This window comes from Peromyscus maniculatus, chromosome 8 (genome assembly GCF_049852395.1).
Source record: "Peromyscus maniculatus bairdii isolate BWxNUB_F1_BW_parent chromosome 8, HU_Pman_BW_mat_3.1, whole genome shotgun sequence".
Classification (NCBI taxonomy): domain Eukaryota; kingdom Metazoa; phylum Chordata; class Mammalia; order Rodentia; family Cricetidae; genus Peromyscus; species Peromyscus maniculatus.
This window is the reverse complement of record NC_134859.1, coordinates 56698016-56721209: the sequence shown is the minus strand read 5'-3', so window position 1 is coordinate 56721209 and position 23194 is coordinate 56698016. Positions and strand designations below refer to the sequence as shown.

The 23194-nt window shown below is 39.9% G+C and overlaps 1 pseudogene; it reads right to left on the bottom strand.

The window, feature by feature from the left end:
- Positions 1-12427: 12427 nt before the first annotated feature.
- LOC121831342 (signal transducer CD24 pseudogene) lies at positions 12428-12921 on the bottom strand (annotated as a pseudogene).
- Between the last annotated feature and the right edge of the window lie 10273 nt (positions 12922-23194).

The following is a 23194-nucleotide window of genomic DNA, read 5'->3' as shown; positions in this document are numbered from 1 at the left end:
GATTAAAAAATAGAGACAAGAGACAGCGAGTCATTCGCCATGGCTGAATGCTGAATGCCAAATGTCAAATGCCGTTTATTGAAAGAGGGAAGAAACCTTAAATACAGGCTTACAACACAAATGGAGGATCCCCGGAGGGCAGAAGTTCGCTACCAATGGTCTACATTCTAGACCCAATGTTCTACATTCTTGCATCTAAGTTGTTTACACCAAAATACAGGATACAGGAACAAAGAACCTCCAGTAAGCTCTCCAGTGATCTTTAGGTGATAAGGAGACAGGCAGGGAATCTGAATAGGGAGGACATCTGGTCAAGGTCAGCAAGCAAGGCTGCAGCCACTCACAGTCAGGGGACCAGGACCCACGGGGCCCACATCTTCCTAGAAGGCAGAGGTGATATCTGTACTTTCTCCTCTCCTCTCCTCTCCTCTCCTCTCCTCTCCTCTCCTCTCCTCTCCTCTCCTCTCCTCTCCTCTCCTCTCCTCTCCTCTCCTCTCCTCTCCTCTCCTCTCCTCTCCTCTCCTCTCCCTTCCCCCCCCTCTCTCTCCCTTCCATTCCCTTTCTCTTTCTCTTTCTCTCTCCCTTCTCCTTTCCCCTAACCCCAATAAAACTCTCCACATGAGTACTGCCTTCATGGTGTATCTCTTTCCATGGCTCCCACTCACTCTGACCACCATGCACCATTTTTAAAATACAACAAATGGTGCTTTGATAACTCGGCATGTTCTTCTGGCAGTTCCTCAGTCTGAGTACACTGGGACCCTGGGCTGCAAGAGGCTCCCCTTCAGGCTCACAGATAGCTTACCACCCCATCCACCAGCAGTAATTGTGTAAGTTTCAACTGAATGCTGTCTACAATCCCACACTCATTGTGACACCATTCCTGACCTTTTCCTATGGATAAGATTCCTCTTAGAGTTTAATTTTTGTCCTTGCCTTCTGGTCTCTATGAAAGACCTGGTACCAGGCACTGAGACTCCCCTTGCTTAGCCAGGCTAAGCTCGACTCCTGTTGAGTGTGGTGACAACCCTCTGAATGGCTTGGTCCTCATTTGGTCCTCCTTATAGTCCTGGGGACACCTATGACTAAAGGTTGTTGTGACTCTTCCCTTTTCCCTCTCTCATCCAGAACCACACAATATTTTTCAGGACATTTATGATTACTGTGAGTTATCAGGGCCTGCCTTTCCCAAGTCCCCATTCTGACATGGTCTTTTACCCTTTTCACTCTTTCACTCTTTTGCTCTCCCCCTCCCTTAAACCTCTTGCACTAACTCTGTTGCATGTGGCATGTTTGTTTAGTAGTATACCTTGACAGGGCCTGTCAAAGGTACTCACTTTGTGCCAGGACCTCACCTGCCTGCTCCACCTGGACCTTTTCTCTTTGAAGCTCATTTTCGTGTTTTTTTTTTTTTTTTTTTTCCGAGACAGGGTTTCTCTATGTAGCTTTGCACCTTTCCTGGAACTCACTTGGTAGCCCAGGCTGGCCTTGAACTCACAGAGATCTGCCTGCCTCTGCCTCCCGAGTGCTGGGATTAAAGGCGTGCACCACCACCGCCTGGCGCTCACTCTTAATATATGGATCTTTATTAAAATAATTTCTATCTCTTAATATGTATCCCTTTTAAATAAATTTATCTTTATTGCATCTTTTATTTTTTATTTTTTCCCTTTATTGAAAATAGATTATTTCTTCTTCCTCATACATTATGTCCCTATTGTAGTTTCCACTCCCTCTATTCCTCCCAGTTCCTCCCCACCCACCCCCCCAACTTTGGGTCCACTCCCTTTCTGTCTCTCATTAGAAAAGAACGGGCTTCTAAGAGCTAACAACCAAACATGACAAAATAAAATATAAGATAAAACAAAAATCATAACATTGTATCAAAGTTGGACAAGGCAAATCGATGTAAGGAAAAGAGTGCCAAGAGAAGACACAAGAATCAGAGACCCACTCATTCACACATTCAGGAATCTCATAAAAATACTAAGCTGAAAGTTATAATATATACACAGAGGACTTGGTGCAAATCCACGTAGGCCCTGTGCTTGCTGCTTCAGTCTCTGTGAGCTCATATGTGCCTTGCTTAGTTGACTAGGGGTTTGTTTTCCTGGTTTTTCCCATCCCCTCTGGTTATTACACTCTTTCCACCTCTTCTTCCACGGGGTTCCCTGAGCTCTGAGGGGAGGGATTTGATGGAAACATCCCATTTAGAGCTGAGTGTTCCGATGACTCACTCTCTGTGTAATATCTGGGTGTGGGTCTCTACATCTGTTCCCATATGCTGCCAGTGGAAGCATCTCTGATGATGACTAGATAAGACACTGAGCAGCAGAATACCATTAAGACTCATTTTATTGATACTTTTTTTCTACCAGTAGTGTTTGGTTTTACTCTACATCTCTAGGCTAGCTAGTCTCTGGTTCTTGGTCACCCAAGCAGTGTCAGGTATAGGTTTAGTCTTGTTGAGTGGGACTTAAGTCAAATAAGACATTGGTTGGCTACTCCCACAAGTTCTATGCCATAATTGTCCTAGCATATTTTTGAAGGCAAGGCAGATAGTTGGTTAAAGGTTTTGAGGCTGAGTTGGTATTTATATTTCTCTTTTGGTAGCCTGCAGAGTACCTTCCTGCACTAAAGACACTAGAGCATAGGGATGAAGGCTCCATGTAGGCACTAGCTAGACATCTCCATGTTCAAAGAGTTGTGTGGGTGTTGTCCTCAGCAATGGGACCCCCTGATGTCAGTTTTTAGAGAACAATTCATTGTCTTAGCAACAGTCTGGATTATTTGGGAAATTCCATTGGACCTCCTTGGCCAACAACTCAATTGAATGCAACCAAGTCCCCCTCCTGGAAGCCCCATTTGGTAACAAGAGATATCTCTTTAACACTCCATATCCTCCATTATTAGGAGACCTCATTAGTATCACTTTCATATATTTTAGGAAGTTTCCACTGCACTAGATTTCCATACCATACCTCAAATGCTCCCTCCCCCGCCCCAATTCAGGCTGTGTTTCCTCATGTTCTCTCCATTGACCCTATTTCCTCTCCCCTCCCAACCTGATCCTTCAGTTCCTGTTCTCACCCATTACCAAGTTCATCCATAATATCTATTCTATGTCTCTTTCCCAGGGAGATCCATCTGTCTCCCTAGACCCTCTATACCTAACCTCTCTGGGTCTATGAATTTTACTTTGGTTATTTACTTAACTGCTAATCTTCACATATAAGCAAATGCATATCATATTTATCTTTCTATGTCTGGGTTATCTCATTCAGATTTTTTTTTCTAGTTCCATCCATTTGCCTACAAATTTCATGATGTCATTTTTAACAGCCGAGTAAGATTTCCATTGTATAAATGTACCACATTTCCTTTTTTCAGTCTTCTGTTGAAGGACTTCTAGGTTGTTCCCAGTTTTTGAATATTATGAATAAAGCCACAAAGAACATGGTTGAGCAAGTGTCCTTCTGCTAGGATGTAGTGTCTTTTGGGTAGATGCCCAAGAGTGGTATTGTAGACTGAAATTTTCCTGTGTCCTACCCGACCTGCAGCAGCTTATAAAATAATCACTCAGAGGCTTATATTAATTACAAACTGTTTGGTCTATGGCTCAGGCTTATTGCTAGCTCACTATTACATCTTAAGTTAACGCATTTCTATTCATCTATATTTTGCCACAAGGCTGTGGCATTACCAGTCTACTGGCATCTTGCTCCTTGGGTGGCTGGTTGTCATCTGTTCTGACTTTGCCCTTCCTTTCCTGTCTCTTTGATTAAATTTCCCACCTGGCTCTTATACTGTCTTACCAAAAGCTAAGGCAGCTTTATTTATTAACCAATGGGAACAACATAGATCCATAACATACAGAAAGACCATCCATAGCAGTGGTGTCTTGAGGTAGATTGAATCCCAATATTCTGAGTAACCACCATATTGATTTCCATGGTGGCTCTACAAAATTGCATTCCCGCCAGCAATAAAGGAGTCTTTCCCTTGCTCCACATACTCACCAGCATGAGCTGTGACTTGTGTTGTTGATCTTAGCCATTCTGACAGGTGTAAGATTGAATCTCAGAGTAGCTTTGATTTGCATTTCCCTGATGGCTAAGGATATTAAATATCTCTTTAGGGTTTTTTTTTTGTTGTTGTTGTTGTTGTCATTTGAGTTTCTTCTATTGAGAATTCTCTTTTTAGATCTGTACACTTTATAAATTAGAGTATTTTTTGATATCTAGTTTCTTGAGTTCTTTATGTATTTTGATATTAGTCCTCTATCAGATGTAAAGTTGGTAAAAGTCTTCTTTTCCATTCTGTAAGCTGACCCTTTCCAATTGACAGTGCGCTTTACCTTACAGACGTTTTTCAGTTTCATGAGGTCCCATTTGTTAATTGTTGATTTTAGTGCCAGAACTATGGTTTTTCTGTTCAAAAATTCTACTCCTGTGCCAATGCATTCACACTTTCTTATCTATGAGGTTCAATGTGTCTGGCTTTATGTTTATGTCTTTGGTCCATTTGGACTTTAGTTTTGTACAGTGTGATAGATATGGATATATTTGTATTCTTATACATGCAGACATCCAGTTTGACCAGCACCATTTGTTAAAGATGCTGTCTATTTTCCAGTATGTGTTTCTGGCTTCTTTATTAAAAAAATAAGGTGTCCATAGGTATGTGGATTTATGTCTGGGTGTTCAATTTGATTCCATTGACAAGTCTGTCTACTGAAAGACCCTAACCCTTCAGGCTTACACCTCCCAAGCCCTAGGAGAATGAGGAACTAAAAAGTTAGTTCCAAGGGCAAACTGACTCAGCCATTACTCAACCACCCCTGCCACAATGTAACAATGTAAAGAGATTTCTGTTAAGAGATGTGCTCAACTGTGACTGGGATAATTGCAAGTGTTCCAGGAAAGACCACTGTAACCTTTGTGTAACCTTCACTCCCACCCTGATACCCCCCCCCACTTGAGGTTTCAGGAAGAATGTGCATGCAGATGTGATTGTACCCACCCTGTGATCAGGCCATGATCTTGTGAAGTTAGCCTCTAGACATAAATAAATCAGAAAGAAATTGTATGGGAATTGTAGTCTTATGGCTTTTGTGGGTTTTTTCCTTTAAAAGTACCCATGTGGCTGCATTAGGGGTGACTCTTGCTCTCAGGACAAGAGGAGCCCGACTGTACAGCTGCATCAATAAACCTCTTCCTGTTTGCATCAACTAGACCGGAGTCTGGGTTCTTGGGGCACCCACCCGAGAAGGTAGTACCCTGGGTCTGAGGTCTATCACTACCTTTGTGCAATACCATGCTGTTTTTATTTCTAGCTATGTAGTATGTCCTTAAATTGGGAATGATGAACCCTCTAGCTATTCTTTTATTGTTCAGAATTGTTTTAGCTATCCTGTTTTTTGTTGTTGTTGTTGTTTCCATATGAGGTCGAGAATTGTCCTTTCAAAATCTGTGAAAAATTGTGCTGTAATTTTGATAGGGATTGCACTGCATCTGTAGATTGGTTTTGTTAGGATGGCCACTTTTACTATGTTAATCTTACCAATCTATGAGCATGGGAGATCATTCTATCTTCTGATATCTTCAATTTCTTTTCTCAAAAATTTGAAGTTTTTATTATACAAGTCCTTCACTGCTTAATTAGAGTTACCCCAAGGTATTTTATATTATTGAGGCTATTGTGAAAGATATGTTTCCTTGATTTCTTTCTCAGTCTATTTTTCATTTGCATATTGGAAGGCTATGGATATTTTTTAGTTAATCATGTATCCAGCTACTTTTTCTTTTAGAGTATGTTTCATATTGTCTTAATGAAGAACACTAGGTTTATTTATTTGTGTGTGTGTATTTTTTTTTGTTTTTGCATCCCAACTGCAGTTTCCCCTCCCTACTATCCTCCCTCTCCCTCCTTACCACTTTCCCTCCCCACCATCCAATCCTCCTCCTGTTTCTCTTCAGAAAATGTCAGGTCTTCCATGAATATTAACCAGCTATGGCACATTAAGTTGCAGTGATATGAGGCACCTTCTTTCCTATTAAAGCTGGACAAGATAACCCAGTGGGAGGAAAGGTACTAAAAGCAGGCAACAGAGTCTACCCAGCTAGTTTACTGAAAGTGTTTTTCAGCTGTAGAAGTTCTCTGGCGGAATTTTTAGGGATATATATATATATATATATATATATATATATATATATATATGATGATATTTCAGGGTTATGTATATATCATGTAATCTGCAAATACTTTAACTTTCTCCTTTCCAATTTATATTCTCCTGATCTCCTTCAGCTGTATTATTGCTCTAGCTAAAACTTCAAGTAATGTACTAAACAGCTATAGAGTGGACAACCTTGTATTATTTTTTATTTTAGTGGAATTGCTTTGAATTTCCTCTCCATTTAAGTTGATGTTGGCTTTGGCTTATTATAAACTATCTTTATTATGTTAGTTATGTCCCTATGTTATGTTATGTTAGTTTGTATCCCTAATATCTCCAGGAATTTTAGTGTGAAGGGGTATGCAAGTTTGTCAAAGGCCTTTTCTTCATCTAATGAGATGATCATTTGGATTTTTTCTTTCATTTTGTTTATATGGTGGATGACATTTATTCATTTTCTTATATTGAACCATTGCATCATCTCTGGAATGATGCCTACTTGATCATAGGAGATGACATTTTTTTAAGTATGTTTTTAGATTTGGTTTGCAAATATTTTATTGAGTATTTTTGCATCTATGTTCATAAAGGAAATCAATCTGTAATCCTCTTTCCTGAATGCGTCTTTATGTAGTTTGAGTATCAGGGTAACTCCACCATGGTTCCTGTCACTTTCCATCTAAATTGCCTGTTCCAGGTCCTTCTGTTCCTTCTGTTCTATTTTGTGGAATAATTTGAGGAGTATTGATGTTAACTCATCTTTGAAAGTCTGGCAGAATTCTGTACTAAAACAGTCTAGCCCTGGGCTTTTTTGTGGTTGGGAGACTTTCAATGCCTGCTTCTGTTTCACTAGGGGATATATGTATATTTAAATTTTTTATCTGGTCTTGATTTAAATTTGGTAGGTGGTAACTATTAAGAAAATTATTCATTTCTTTTAGATTTTCCAATTTTGTGGAGTACATATTTTTAAAATATATCTTTATGATTATCTGGATTTCCTCTGTGTCTGTTGTTCTGTCCCCCTTTTGGGTTTTGATTTTGATAATTTGGATATTCTCTCTCTGCCCTTTATTTAGTTTGTCTATCTTGTTGATTTTCTTAAAGAACCAACTCTTTGTTTCATTGATTCTCTATCTTATTGATTTCAGCCTTAAATTGATCATTTCTTGCCATCAATTCCTTTTGAGTGTGATTACTTATTTGTATTCTTGTGCTTTCAGGTGTGCTGTTAAGTCTAGTATGAGATCTCTCCAGATTTTTATGTAAGCACTTACTGCTATAAACTTGCCTATAGGAATCACTTTCATTGTACCCAATAAGTTTGGGTATGCTATATATTCATTTTCAGTGAATTCTAGAAAGTCTTTAATTTCTTATTTCTGTCTTGATCCACTTTTCATTCGGTAGAAAATTGTTCAGTTTCCATGAGTTTGTAAGTTTTCTGTTGTTGATATTTATCTTTAATCCATGGTGGTCAGTTAGAATGCAGAAAGTTATTTCAATTTTCTTATACCTGTTAGGACTTGCTTTGTGTTTGAGTATGTGGTCAATTTTGGAGAAAGTTCCATAAGATACAAAGAAGAATGTATATTCTTTTGTGTTTAGGTGAAATGTTCTGTAAATATCAGTTAGGTCCATATGGTTTATGACATCTATTAGTTCCAGCATTTCTTTTTGTGTTTGGTAAATTTGGTGGTTTGAAAGAAAATGGCCCCCTAAGGGAGTGGCACTATTAGTAAGTATGTCTTTGTTGGAGCAGGTGTGGCCTTGTTGGATGAACTATGTCACTGTGGGGGTGGGCTTTGAGGTCTCCTATGCTCAAGCTATATAGTGTGGCACTCAGTTCACTTCCTGTTTCCTGCAGATCAAGATGCAGAACTCTCAGGTCCTTCTCCAACACCGTGTCTGACTTCCTGCTGTAATGCTCCCAACCATGATGATAATGTACTAAACCTCTGAAACTGTATGTCACTTATCGGTCTGACTGACAGGTAGGGTAGAGGCAGAACCAGTCCAGTTGGTCTCTCCCTGGGGCTATAAGTGGGATAGTGATTGTCAAATGGCCCAGACCTTCCCATTCCACCAGAGAGAAGCACACTGAGCTGTGAGTCTTGTCAAAGCAGGAACTCACTTTATTGCATCAGGAGTGGACTTATATAGGTTGGGTTGATGGGGAGATGGGGTGAGGGTGGTGTACCAATGAGATGATGCCATCTCAGCAGTTGCTAGCAGAGGCAATTCTAGGTCAGGCAGTGCTGAATCACTCATATGTGGAAGTCATGTCTGAGGATAGGTCACCAAACTCGAGCTAGGCTTGGGAAGTTACACTGGGCCTCACGCCCGGCTCTTATGGGGCCCAACTGTTACCCTCAATTAAATCTTTTCCTTTATAAGAGTTGCCATGGTAATGGTGTCTCTTACAACAATAGAAACCCTAACTAAGACAGAAGTTGGTACCAGGGACTGGGATATTGCTGTGACCATGTTTTTGTTTGGAGGAATGAGTCCGTTGGGTGTTTGGATTAGAATAGCAGTTGAATTCATTAAGTGGAGCTTAATGGGCCATCTTAGTAGGAACATGAAAGATAGCAGTGTTGAGGATGATTTGAACTATGGGGGCCTGGCTCAAGAGGTTCAGAGAAGAACCATAGGCCATGTTAGTGTCAGTGGTCCATGTTGATGTCAGTGGCCCATGTTACCACTGAAGACCATGGGGATGTCCATGGTCTGTGCTGCCACCTGAATCCACTTTGATGACTATGACCCATACTATAGCCAGAAATGGACTTCCACATAATCTGTGCTGCCACTTACTATAAAAGGCAAGGAAGCTTCTTTTGTAGTGATAGCAATGACTGAAGACTCACAGTTGAGAATGAGAGACCTAGAAGGCTTCTGTGACAACCTCTCTCCCAAACCCCTATCCCCCAAAAAGAAACAGTCTAGATTGGAAGCCCTTGAAGAGAACTCTTAAAAATTGTGATAGGGATCCTGAAGTATAGCTCTTTACAGTGGATGGCTTCTGGTGTGGGTGTGGAGGGAGAAGGACTTGGTTTTCTTTAATGGGCTGGCCACTGGGAGTTTGACCATGCTCCAGTGAGTATAGAGTATATGGGCAACACAAATTGAACATGGTTGTTCTTTTCTATCTTTTTTCTTTTTTTGCCAGCCATTTCTCTCCTTTATTTACAGTTTGTGTTCAATGCAAATAAATTCCATAACATGAGAAATTACTATGAATCAAAACATAAATACACAAACACAATATACAGTCAAATAGATGTACAGCATTCAGGTACAAGGCAAGAGTGTTCATTCACATGCACAGTAGCTTTGGGTCTGTGAGGTCTCCTTGTTCCCAGGTAGGTTTCTAAAGGTGGAGAAAATGACTCTGTTACATCTATACTGGTTATCAAGACTATTGTGGCCATGTGAGATCCCAGAATGTGTAAGCATCAGTGTGTGACCATGTGAACAAAAGATTTTTTTCAAGGAATGTCTATGTTTTAAAAGGCATGTGTGTATCAAGGCATTGGAAAAATTTACTGCAGAACCAAGCCCCCTTTCAGGCACAGGACCAATGTCAAACTATCTAAAATATGAACTGATAACCAAAGTATTCCAAATGTGGCTATTCTGATCCAATGTTTTGTTTTTCTCCTTTAAAAAAAGTATTTACAGAAATTGTATAAAAGTCTTTGTGAATTCGATGCAAGTCGTCTTCCGTCTTCATATTCCAACTGCTAGGTTTATGGTTTTGGCTCCTTTGCATATTTGCCTTTAGAATGTCAAGGTTCATAATTTCACCTTCCTAACAGACTACACCTTAAATTATGAAAACCCCTCAACATATGCAGAAATAAAAAGCAGCATTTGACATTGGTGGAGGTCAACGTAATTCTGCTCTCTGGAACCAGTTTACTTAAGGGGATCTGGCAATCTGGTTGAGTGAAAAAAGATGATGGAAAACACCTACTATTTGACTTTTGAAGTACGATTTATTCAGTGATGGCTGGATTTGGGGGTGGGTTCCAATCCATCCTTGCCTGGCACATGTCAATTACTAATAAAAGTCAAATATAATGTCAAGCCTAAAGCCACAGGAGGGGGTATAATGCTCAGTTCCAAAGATAACAGCTTGACAATGTGGAACTTAACTAGAGTTTAGCATATTAAATTAGTAGTAATGAAACAATACACTGAGGATTTAAAGTTCCTTCCAACATATACATAAATAGCTTCAGAGAAGACTTTTAATATCACCTAACTGTGTTATGGCCTTATAGGTTGAATGAGCCAATGAAAACAATCTCTACCCTACATCCCCTCCTTATCTCTACATAAAACCTATGCTTGATTTCAAGTTACAGTTTTAAGTGTCCACATTTCTTTTTTTTAATTTTTCTTCTCCTTTTTATTTGTAAGTTTTTTTAATTTTTAATTTTGTTGTATATATATATATATATATATATATATATATATATATATATATTATTTTACAATACCATTCAGTTCTACATATCAGCCATGGGTTCCCCTATTCTCCCCCTCCCACCCCTTCCCCTTACCCCCAGCCTACCCTCCATTCCCACCTCCTCCAGGACAAGTCCTCCCCCGAGGACTGCTATCAACCTGGTAGACTCAGTCCAGGGAGGTCCAGTCCCTTCCTCGCAGACTGAGCCAAGTGTCCCTGCATAAGTTCCAGGTTTCAAACAGCCAAATCATGCAATGAGCACAGGACTTGGTCCCACTGCCTAGTTGCCTCCCAAACTAATCAAGCCAATCAACTGTCTCACCTATTCAGAGGGCCTGATCCATCTGGGGGCCCCTCAGTCTTTGGTTCATAGTTCATGTGTTTCCATTCATTTGGCTATTTTTTTTCAATAATTGAGTAAAACTGAAATTTATTATATGCCACAGTCATCCTAGGGGCCTCCATGCTATATATATAGCCTCTATGGTTCTATGGGTTGTGGTCTGATTGTTCTTTATTTTATATCTAGAATCCACCTATGAGTGAGTACATACCATAACTGTCTTTCTGGGTTTGGGTTACCTCACTCAGGATGATTTTTTCTAGTTCCATCCATTTGCCTGCAAATTTCATGCTTTCATTGTTTTTCTCTGCTGAGTAGTACTCCATTGTGTATATATGTACCGCATTTTTTCATCCATTCTTCCATTGACGGGCATCTAGGTTGTTTCCAGGTTCTGGCTATTGCAAATAGTGCTGCTATGAACATAGCTGAGCATGTATCTTTATGGTATGAATCAGCATTCCTTGGGTATATGCCCAAGAGTGGGATGGCTGGGTCTTGAGGTAGTTCGATTCCTAATTTTCTGAGAAACCGCCATACTGATTTCCACAGTGGTTGGACAAGTTTACATTCCCACCAACAGTGGAGGAGTGTTCCCTTTGCTCCACATCCTCTCCAACATTGGTTGTCATTGGTGTTTTTGATCGTAGCCATTCTAACAGGTGTAAGGTGGTATCTCAGAGTCGTTTTGATTTGCATTTCTCTGATGATTAAGGATGTTGAGCATTTCTTTAAATGTCTTTCAGTCATTTGTAGTTCTTGTTTTGTGAATTCTCTGTTTAGCTCTTTAGCCCATTTTTTAATTGGACTGTTCAGTACTTTGATGTCTAGTTTCTTGAGTTCTTTATATATTGTGGAGATCAATCCTCTGTCAGATGTGGGGTTGATGAAGATCTTTTCCCAATCTGTTGGCTGTCTTTTTGTGTTATTGGCTGTGTCTTTTGCTCTGCAAAAGCTTCTCAGTTTCGAGAGATCCCATTTATTAATTGTTGTGCTCAAGGTCTGTGCTGTTGGTGTTTAATTTGGAAATGGTCTCCAGTGCCAATGCGTTCAAGAGTGCTTCCTATTTTCTTTTCTATTAAGTTTAGTGTAACTGGATTTATGTTTAGGTCTTTGATCCACTTGGACTTGAGTTTTGTGCATGGTGACAGATATGGATCTATTTGTAATCTTTTGCATATTGACATCCAGTTATGCCAGCACCATTTGTTGAAGATACTTTCTTTGTTCCATTGTATAGTTTTGGCTCCTTTGTCAAAAACCAGGTGTTCATATGTGTATGGATTAATGTCAGGGTCTTCAATTCGATTCCATTGGTCCATATGTTGGTTTTTATACCAGTACCAAGCTGTTTTTATTACTATAGCTCTATAGTAGAGTTTGAGGTCAGGGATGGTGATGCCTTCAAGGGTTGCTTTAAAGTGTCCACATTTCTTAAGTCACATTCAAGGAAATCACGTCAACTTCAGATGTTATCACTCTTCATCTTGAACATAAAACTCTAGCAGATTCAATATTGGCATTCACCATCTGTCACATCCTTCACATGAATTCTCAAGATTTTCTGTTGAGGTATGGTAATAGCAGATTTGATATGAACCTGTTTCTTCCTGGTCACACTGGACTTGTGGTTACCATTGGGGTGGGTCTAGAAGATGGGGAAGTAGAGACGTTTCTTGGTCCGAGTCTCTAACAGTAGAGATGTAGAAGAGAAAGTGAGACCACGAGGAGACCCGCCATTGACTGCAGAGCACTGCCACCTGCTTTGGTGGTGGCATTAGTTGGATTTGGGGCAGTAGAGATAGTCTGGTTACTTGAAAATGGTGCAACAGATGTTTGGTTGCAATAGATCTGCATGGGTAGGAGCAGTGCCAGAAGCAGCAACCCCAGCCCCAGTCTGGTCACCATCGCTCTGCCCATGTCCGCTCCATTGGCGCACAACTCTCTGGATGCTTGGTGCGTGGAGATCTGCTAGTCTAGTGCGGGTGTAGGCAAGGTCTCTATCTTTTTTCATTTCTTCTTCTTTTCTTCTTCTTCTTCTTCTTCTTCTTCTTCTTCTTCTTCTTCTTCTTCTTCTTCTTCTTCTCCTCCTCCTCCTCCTCCTCCTCCTCCTCCTCCTCCTCTTCTTCTTCTTCTTCTTCTTCTTCTTCTTCTTCTTCTTCCTCTTCCTCGTCTTCTTCCTCTTCCTCTTCTTTCTGTTTTGGGAGAGGTCACAAGGCTGTGGGGGGACCTGGGAGTACTGGAAAGTAAATGTGATCATGATGCATTATGTGAAATTTCCAAATAATCAATAAAATATTATGCTAAAAGGTGGGAGGGGTACTTGGTGGCTTAGCTAAACTAGAGACATTTCAAATGACTTTAAAACCATATTATCAAAGGAGGATGGAGAAGAAGCAGAGGAGGGGTGGGAAGGGGAAGGAGAAGGAAAAAAGAAGGAAAAGAAATTTCCTCCTTATTCTCTGAGGCATCATGAAGCAAAAGTAACTTAAGAACTGACCCTCCTTCCATGTCTTCAGGGACTTTTATCTCTATTTTTTTACTTTTTATTTTTATCCTTTGTCCCTTTTGTGTGTTTTGGAGTAGACTGATCAGATTTATGAGTTTGTTGAAATACAATTGAATCATATTTATGTTGTGAATCTTAGGAATCTCTAATCAAATGTCACAGTCCAAACTCATCATGACCCTCATAGACAATACTTTATCTTTAAACAATCACCTATTCATCCCCATATCTTTAAATTTACAGACCCATTTAGGGAACTAAGGGCATACTTTCAGAATCAAGGTAAAGAATTTCACTAAGTGATTTAGCAATAGTCTATAAGAACTAGAATGCAGAATGGAAGGAAACATCTAAAGGGGGGATGTTTTTTAGAATCCAGCTGTCTCATTTTACTCTGAGCTGTTTCAACTCTTTCTTTCTTTTTTAACTTTATTTTACTTATTTACTTACTGTTTTTAAGGGGTCCACTAGTGTAACTCTTCTACCCTGTATATTCATCACAGCTGTATTCACTCTTCATGATTTTCCCTGTACTAGTAACCCATATTAGTTGTAACTTGATCCAAACCTTCAGGAATAAAGGTCCCAAATGGTGAGGTATTGAGTGAGCAGAACAGTGGTGAGAAATAAAGACAACAAAAACAATAGCTTAAACCAGAAAGACTTGCATAGGCTGATGATTTTATGCTAAACAAGTTTATTAAGAAATATTATAGAGTTCAAGACCACCAGGAAAAGACCACAGAGTCAATCCAATTATAATTAAATGGATTTACTGTTATACCTTTAGCAGGACAAAAGCCTTGAATCCAAGTTTAAGGCATGGCATCACAAACGGGTTTAGGGAAGAGTTCTTAAAGGTGAAAATTGTTAAGACCAAGCAAGAAAAGAGCTGACCTGTTTTGGTTATGATGACTTGAAAATAATCCTTGACTATTTGCATGAGGAAGATACAGAAGCCAAAAACAGCAGCTAGTCACATCCTTTTTTATAACAAAGCAGATAGCCACAACTGCACATTTCTGGTTGGGGAGTCACTGAGTCAGGTATGCTTGTGGGGAACTCATCTTCCAGGAATTTGAATCTGAGACAAATGGTTAATCAGGTCCAAAGATGGAGGCCTAGGACAAGATGGAGTTTCTCTGGCCATAAGAAGTACAGTGTCTTATTATTTACCTTGGAGAAAGCACCTAAGGTCAGTAGAGAACCAAGTTAGACAATATTAGCCAAGAAAACATTGATACCTAAGTCACAGCTGCCTTAGGACTGATAACAACCACCCAGGGGAAGAGTTAGGAAGAGTTAGACCTCCAGAAACAGGAACCTTGAGTCTCTAAGGAGGCAGTTGTGTAGATGTAACCAACCGTCTAATTAAATAAGAAACACAAGAGCCAAGGCAAAGACGAAAGCCAAGAGATCAGAGCTAAGAGCCTTCCCCACCTGCTGCAGCTAGCCTCTTCAGCCAAGAGACCTCTCCAAAAGAGACCCACTTCCTGTCTGTTTGTCTTTATATAGCCTTTCTGTTCTGCATTCTCATTGGTTGTAAAGCCATCCACATGACTGCCTCATCATAGTCTGTTGTACAGCCCTCCACATCTTGTATGGTATTGCGATTAAAGGCGTGTGTCTCCAATGCTGGCTGTATCCAAGAACACACAGAGATCTACCTAGCTCTGCCTACCAAGTGCTGGGATTAAAGGTGTGCACCATGAATGCCCAGTTTTGCTATGGCTCTCATAGCTGTGAGACCCAGGCAACTTTATTTATTGACATACAAATAAAATCACATTTCAGTACAATTAAAATATCACCATATTTCCCCTTTTCTATTTTAATAAAAAGAAAAAAGGTTATAACTAACATAAGAAAAACTATATACAAAAGTACAATAACTATATACAATATATACAAGTAATAAATACCTAAACAATCTCTAGTCCATTTGTATTTGACAAATTCAGAGAAAATAATTCCATTATCTATCCTATTTTGGTAAGTCCAAAATGTACCTAATTCACTTTCTATCCTAATTAATCTTCAACTATAACTAACTAATCTTCAACTCCCTCAGAGACCCAAGAAGGAAATAATATTAGTTAACAAAAATAAAAACAGGAAGTGCATGCAAGCAACTTCCAAAAAATTTGTGAGTTGACAGAAACAGCCAGCTGCCTGGACAGTCAACTGAGGTTTTTCCGCAATGTTGGGGCATCATCTTCAGCCTATAGGCTTAGCGTATCTGACAGACTCATTTGTGAAGTAGAATGTACACAAGGTCAACAGGTCAACCTCACATTGGGTGAGAGCAGTCCATGTACCAGAAACACCTGAATTCCACTAGTGTCATGTCATGATTCAGGACTTTAAATTCTGGAACTTGTTGATGGTTTTTTTTCCCCTTTTATTTTATTTTACAATACCATTCAGTTCTACATATCAGCCATGGATTCCCTTGTTCTCCCCCTTCCTACCCCCCTCCCCTTCCCGCCAGCCCACTCCCCATTCCCACCTCCTCCAGGGCAAAGCCTCCCCCGAGGACTGAGATTGACCTGGTAGACACAGTCCAGGCAGGTCCAGTCCCCTCCTCCCAGATTGAGACAAGCATTCCTGAATAAGTCCCAGGTTTCAAACAGCCAACTCATGCAATGAGCACAGGACCCAGTACCACTGCCTTGAGGCCTCCCAAACAGATCAAGCCAATCAACTGTCTCACCTATTCAGAGGGTCTGATCCAGTTGGGGGTCCATCAGCCTTTGGTTCATAGTTCATGTGTTTCCATTCATTTGGCTAATTGTCCCTATGCTTTATCTAACCTTGGTTTCAACAATTCTCACTCATATAAACCCTCCTCTTTCTTGCTAATTAGACTCCCGGTGCTCCACCCAGGGCCTAGCTATGGATGTCAGCATCCAGATTCCTCAGTCATTGGATGGGGTTTCTGGCACAACTATTAGGGTGTTTGGCCATCCCAACACCAGAGTAGGTCAGTTCTGGCAGTCTCTCGACCATTGCCAGCAGTCTACTGGGGGCAGGGGGTTTCTTTGTGGATTTCTGTGGGACTCTTTAGCACTTTGTTTCTACCTTTTCTCATGTGGTCTTCATTTACCATGGTCTCCTATTCCTTTTTCTCCCTCTCTGTTCTTGATCTAGCTGGGATCTCCCCCTCCCGCAGGATCTCTTTTCCTCGACCCTCACCCTTCATTACTCCCACTCATGTTCAGGTTGTTCCTGTAGATCTCAGCTATTTCTCTGTCATTAGGTGATCCCCATGTCTTTCTTGGGGTCCTGTTTTCCAGGTAGCCTCCTTGGTGATGAGAGTAGCAGTCCAGTCATCCTTGTTCTACATCTAGTATCCTCCTATTTGTGAGTATATACCATGTTTGTCTTTCTGAATCTGGGTTACCTCACTCAGGATGATTTTTTCTAGATCCATCCATTTACCTACAAACCTCATGATGTCATTGTTTTTCTCTGCTGAGTAGTATTCCATTGTGTATATGTGCCACAATTTATTTATCCATTCTTCAGTTGAAGGGCATCTAGGTTGTTTCCAGGTTTTGGCTATTACAAACAATGCTGGTATGAACATAGCTGAGCAAGTGCTCTTGTGGTATGATTGGGCATTTCTTGGGTATATGCCCAGAGTGGTATAGCTGGATCTTGGGGGAGATTGATTCCCAATTTTCTAAGAAAGTGCCATATTGATTTCCAAAGTAGTTGCATTTCCACCAGCAGTGGAGGAGAGTTCCACTAGCTCCACATCCTTTCCAGCATATGGTGTTTTCAGTGTTTTTGATCTTAGCCATTCTGACAGGTGTAAGGTGGTATTTCAGAGTTGTTTTGATTTGCATTTCCCTGATGATTAGGGATGTTGAGCAATTCCTTAAATGTCTTTCAGCCATTTGAGTTTCCTCTGTTGTGAATTCTCTGTTTCATTCTATAGCCCATTTCTTAATTGGACTGTTGGTTGTTTTGAGGTCTAATTTCTTGAGTTCCTTATATATTCTGGATATCAATCCTCTGTCACATGTGGGGTTGGTGAAGATCTTTTCCCATTCTGTAGGCTGTCGCTTTGCCTTGTTGACCGTATCCTTTTCTCTACAAAAGCTTCTCAGTTTCAAGAGGTCCCATTGATTGATTGTTTCTCTCAGTGTCTGTGCTACTGGTGTTATATTTAGGAAATGATCTCCTATGCCAATGCGTTCAAGACTACTTCCTACTTTCTCTTCTAGCAGGTTCAGAGTAGTTGATTTTATATTGAGGTCCTTGATCCACTTGGTCTTAAGTTTTGTGCACAGTGATAGATATGGATCTATTTGCAGCCTTCTACTTGTTGATATCCAGTTATGCCAGCACCATTTGTTGAAGATGCTTTCTTTTTTCCATTGTACACTTTTGGCTTCTTTGTCAAAAATTATACGTTCAAGGGGTGCGGGCTAATGTCAACGTCTTCAATTCGATTCCATTGGTCCACATGTCAGTTTTTATGCCAATACCAAGCTGTTTTTATTACAGTAGCTCTACAGTAGAGCTTGAAGGTCAGGGATCGTAATGCCTCCAGAGGTTGTTTTATTGTACAGGATTCTTTTGGCTATCTTGGGTTTTCTGTTTTTCCATATGTAGTTGAGTATTATTCTTTCCAGGTCTGTGAAGAATTGTGTTGGTATTTTGATGGGGATTGCATTGAATCTGTAGATTGTTTTTGGTAAAATTGCCATTTTTCCTATGTTGGTCCTGCCTACATGAGCATGGGAGATCTTTCCATTTTCTGACATCTTCTTCAATTTCTTTTTTCAGGGACTTAAAGTTCTTGTCATATAGATAGGTCCTTCACTTGCTTGGTTAGTGTTACCCCAAGGTATTTTATGTCATTTGTGGCTATTGTAAAGGGTAATGTATCTGATTTCCTTCTCAGCTTCTTTGACCATTGTACATAGGAGGGCTACTGATTTTTTTGAGTTAATCTTGTATCCTGCTATGTTGCTGAAGGTGTTTATAAGCTTTATCAGTTCCTGGGTGGAATATTTGGGGTCACTCAAGTATACTATCATGTCATCTGCAAATAGGGAAAGCTTGACTTCTTCCTTCCCAATTTGTATCCCCTTAATCTCCTTATGTTGTCTTATTGCTCTGGCTAGAACTTCAAGTACTATATTGAATAAGTATGGGGAGAGTGGACAGCCTTGCCTCGTTCCTGATTTTAGTGGAATTGCTTTGAGTTTCTCTCCATTTAATTTGATGTTGGCTGTTGGCTTGCTGTAATTGCGTTTATTATGTTTAGGTATGTTTCCTGTATTCCTGATCGCTCCAAGACCTTTTTAATGAAGGGGTGTTGGATTTTGTCAAATGCCTTTTCTGCATCTAGTGAGATGATCACGTGGTTTTTTTTTTTTCCATTGAGTTTGTTTATATGGTGTATTACATTGACGGACTTTTGTATGTTGAACCACCCTTGCATCCCTGGGATGAAGCCTACTTGATCATGGTGGATAATTGTTTTGATGTGTTCTTGGAGTCTGTTTGCCAGTATTTTATTGAGTATTTTTGCATCAATGTTCATGAGGGAGATCGGTCTGTAGTTCTCTTTCTTTGTTACATCTTTGTTTGGCTTGGGAATCAGGGTATTTGTAGCCTCATAGAAGGAGTTTGGTAATGTTCCTTCTATTTCTATTGTGTGGCATAATTTAAAGAGCATTAGTATTAACTCTTCTTTGAAGATCTGGTAGAATTCTGCACTGAAACCATCTGTTCCTGGGCTTTTTTTGGTTGTGAGACTTTTAATGACTGTTTCTATTATTTCCTTAGGGGTTATTGGACTATTTAAATAGTTTATCTGGTCTTGATTTAACTTAGGTATGTGGTACCAATCCAGAAAATTGTCCATTTCTTTTAGGTTTTCCAGTTTTCTGGAGTAGAGGTTTTTGAAATATGACCTGATAATTCTCTGGATTTCCTCAATGTCTGTTGTTATGTCCCCCTTTTCATTTCTGATTTTGTTGATTTGGATTCTCTCTCTCTCTCTGTCTTTTGGTTAGTTTGGATAAGGGCTTGTCTCTCTTGTTGATTTTCTCAAAGAACCAACTCTTTGTTTCATTCATTTTTTTGTATTGTTCTCTTAGTTTCTATTTTATTGATTTCACCTCTCATTTTGATAATTTCCTGGCATCTATTCTTCCTGGGAGACTTTACTTCTTCTTGTTCTAGAGCTTTCAGATGTGCTGTTAAGTCACTTTTGTGAGATTTCTCCAACTTCTTTATGTGGGCACTTAGTGCTATGAATTTCCCTCTTAGCACTGCTTTCATAGTGTCCCATAAGTTTGGGTATGTGGTGTCTTCATTTTCATTGATCTTTAGGAAGTCTTTAATTTCTTTCTTTATTTCTTCCTTATCCCATTGGTGATTCAGTTGAGCATTATTCAGTTTCAATGAGATTTTAGGTTTTCTGTAGTTTTTGTTGTTGTTGAAATCTAGCTTTAAACCATGGTGGTCTGATAAAACACAGGAGGTTATTCCAATTGTTTTGTATCTGTTGAGATTTGCTTTGTGGCCAAGTATGTGGTTGATTTTAGAGAAGGTTCCATGGGGTGCTGAGAAGAAGGTATATTCTTTTTTGTTAGGATGGAATGTTCTGTAGATATCGATTAAGTCCATTTGGGTCATAACATCAGTTCAGTCCTTTATTTCTCTGTTTAGTTTCGATTTGGGAGATCTCTCCAGTGGTGAAAGTGGGGTGTTGAGATCTCCCACTATTAATGTGTGGGGTTTTATATGTGGTTTAAGCTTTAGTAATGTTTCTTTTACATATGTGGGTGCCCTTGTGTTTGGGGCATAAATGTTCAGAATTGAAACTTCATCTTGGTAGATCTTTCCTGTGATGAGTGTGTAATGCCCTTCTTGATTTCTTTTGATTGATTATAGTTTGAAGTCTATTTTGTTGGATATCAGGATTGCTACACTCGCTTGTTTCTTAAGACCATTTGATTGGAAAGTCTTTTCCCAGCCTTTTATTCTTAGGTAGTGTCTGTCTTTGAATTTGAGATGTGTTTCTTGTATGCAGCAGAAAGATGGGTCCTGCTTTCATATCCATTCTGTAAGCCTATGTCTTTTTTAGGTGAATTAAGTCCATTGATATTAAGGGATATTAATGACCAGTGATTGTTCATCCCTGTTATTTTTGGTGGTAGTGTGTGTGTACTTCTCTTCTTTGGGGTTTACTGCTGTGGCTTTATCTATTGTCTATGTTTTCAAAGGGTGTATCTGTCTTCCTTCGGTTGGAATTTTCCTTCTAGTGTTTTCTGTAGGGCTGGGTTTGTGGATAAGTGTTGTTTAAATCTGGCTTTGTCTTGTAATGTCTTGTTCATTCCATCTATGATAATTGAAAGTTTTGCTGGGTATATTAGTCTGGGCTGACATCCATGGTCTCTTGGTGTCTGCATTACATCTGTCCACGTCCTTCTGGATTTCAAAGTCTCTATTGAGAAATCAGGTGTTATTCTGATGGGTTTGCCTTGATAAGTCACTTTGCCTTTTTCCTTTGCTGCTCTTAATATTCTTTCTTTATTCTGTACATTTAGTTGTTTAATTATTATGTGGCAAGGGGACTTTTTGGGGTGGTCTAGTCTGTTTGGTGTTCTAAAGGCTTCTCATATCTTCATAGGCATTTCCTTCTTTAAGTTGGGAAAGTTTTCTTCTATGATTTTGTTAAATATATTTTCTGTGCCTTTGAGTTGGTATTCTTTTCCTTCTTCTATCCCTATTATTCGTAGGTTTGGTCTTTTCATGGTGTCCCAAATTTCTTGGACATTTTGGGTCATGACTTTGTTGGCTTTAGTGTTTTCTTTGACTGATGAATCTATTTTTTCTACTGTATCCTCAATGCCAGAGATCTTCTCTTCCATCTCTTGCATTCTGTTGGTTATACTTGCATCTGAACTTCCTGACTGTTTACTCAGATTTTCTATTTCCAGCATTCCCTCTTTTGTGTCTTCTTCATTTTTTCTATTTCTCTTTTCAGGTCTTGGACCATTTCCTTTATTTGTTTCATTGCTTTTTCATGATTTTCTTTCAGTACTTTATTGTTTTCTTCCAGGACTTTATTGTTTTCTTCTAATTTGTTTGCCCTTTCCTCTTGTTGTTTATAGCGTTCTTCCCATTTTTTTGTCTTTTCCTCTACACAAGCCTCTACTTTCTTCATGATGTTATTCATAAGGCTGATTTCTTCTGCTTCTTCCAATTTTTGATGTTCAGGTCTAGATGTTGGAGGCAGACTAGGTTCTGGTGATGCTGTATTGCTCTTCATTTTGTTGTATGTACTTCTGCCTTGAAGTCTGCCCTATCCTTGTGGTTCGTTCTTGGTCTTATCAGCGCACTGGGTTCAGACAGAGCTGACAGATTCAGAAAGTCTCTCTCTCTTGTCCAGATGGGAGCTCTCTTATCCAAATGGGAACTCCGGGGCAGGATGGAAGCTCTTACCTAGATGGGAAGTCCAGGGCAGGATAGGAGCTTTTGTCCATACAGGAAGTTCGGGGCAGGATGGGTGCTCTTATCCAGAAGGGAAGTCCAGGTCAGGATGGGAGCTCTCTCTCTCTAGTCCAGTGGGAAGTACAGGGCAGGATAGTAGCTCTTGTCTAGAAGGGAAGTCCCGGGCAGGATGGGAGCCCTCTCTGGTCCAGAAGAGAAGTCCAGGGCAGGATGGGAACGCTCTCTCTCTGGTCCAGAAGGGAAGTCTGGGGCAGGATGGGAGCTGGGGGCCAGTCTCTAAGTCTCAGGAAGTGGCTGGGGTCTTGGGCAGATGGGGGTGGGGCCAGGGCTTAGAGATTGCAGGGTCTGCCGGGGGGGGGGGGGGTGGCTTGGAGAAGGTGATCCTTCCCGGTGGGGCTAGAAGGGTGTTGATGGTTTTTAATTCAGCTGTCCATTCTTCTTGGCTGTGTATATATGGCTTCATCTCAGCATCCCGTTCTTCTCCACATCCCTCTATTAAATGCCACTCTACTATTGAGAGGCGTGAGCTTAGTTACTCTTCAAGAATAACTGTTTCAGCTGCTGTTACATTGCACATCAGAAGTCATTGGCCCACTGCCTGTTCAGCTGCCTTCGAAGAAAAAGGTACTGTACCTTTTCTGGATTGCAAAGGTCACTTCAGGGATGGTGCCATATTGTCCTGGCCTCAGAAGATGCCTTTTGATAAAGCCATAACCACACTTGTTTTGGCAACAATCAGTAGTCCTTCGTTTCATGTCCTATCTGTCCATTTTGTCCTGTTGATTCGAGGATACTTTGTTGTCCAGTGGCTATCTTTTGCCACAATGAAAGTTAACTCCATATGCAGTTTCTTCAATGCCCATATTTTCTCTGAAGTAGATTAGTACTGCCAGGAGCCAATATGTCTCAAAAAAGAAAAATTTTCTAAGTTATTAAAACATTTTAAATGCCATATTCTGTAGATCTCTGAAGGGTTTGAAGATGACCTGTCTATCTAAAATATATCTGCTCAATCTTGAAAACATACTTAATATGACTACAAGTTCTATTGTAATGTCTAACTACTAATCAGAAAATAGGATCAGAAAATTGCATTACATTGTTAATGAATGGTATAAGTACAATTAGAAATATACATAAGAACATTTTCTAACAATATCAATTTCAATATATATAATTTGTATACAATTAAAACAATCCAATCCA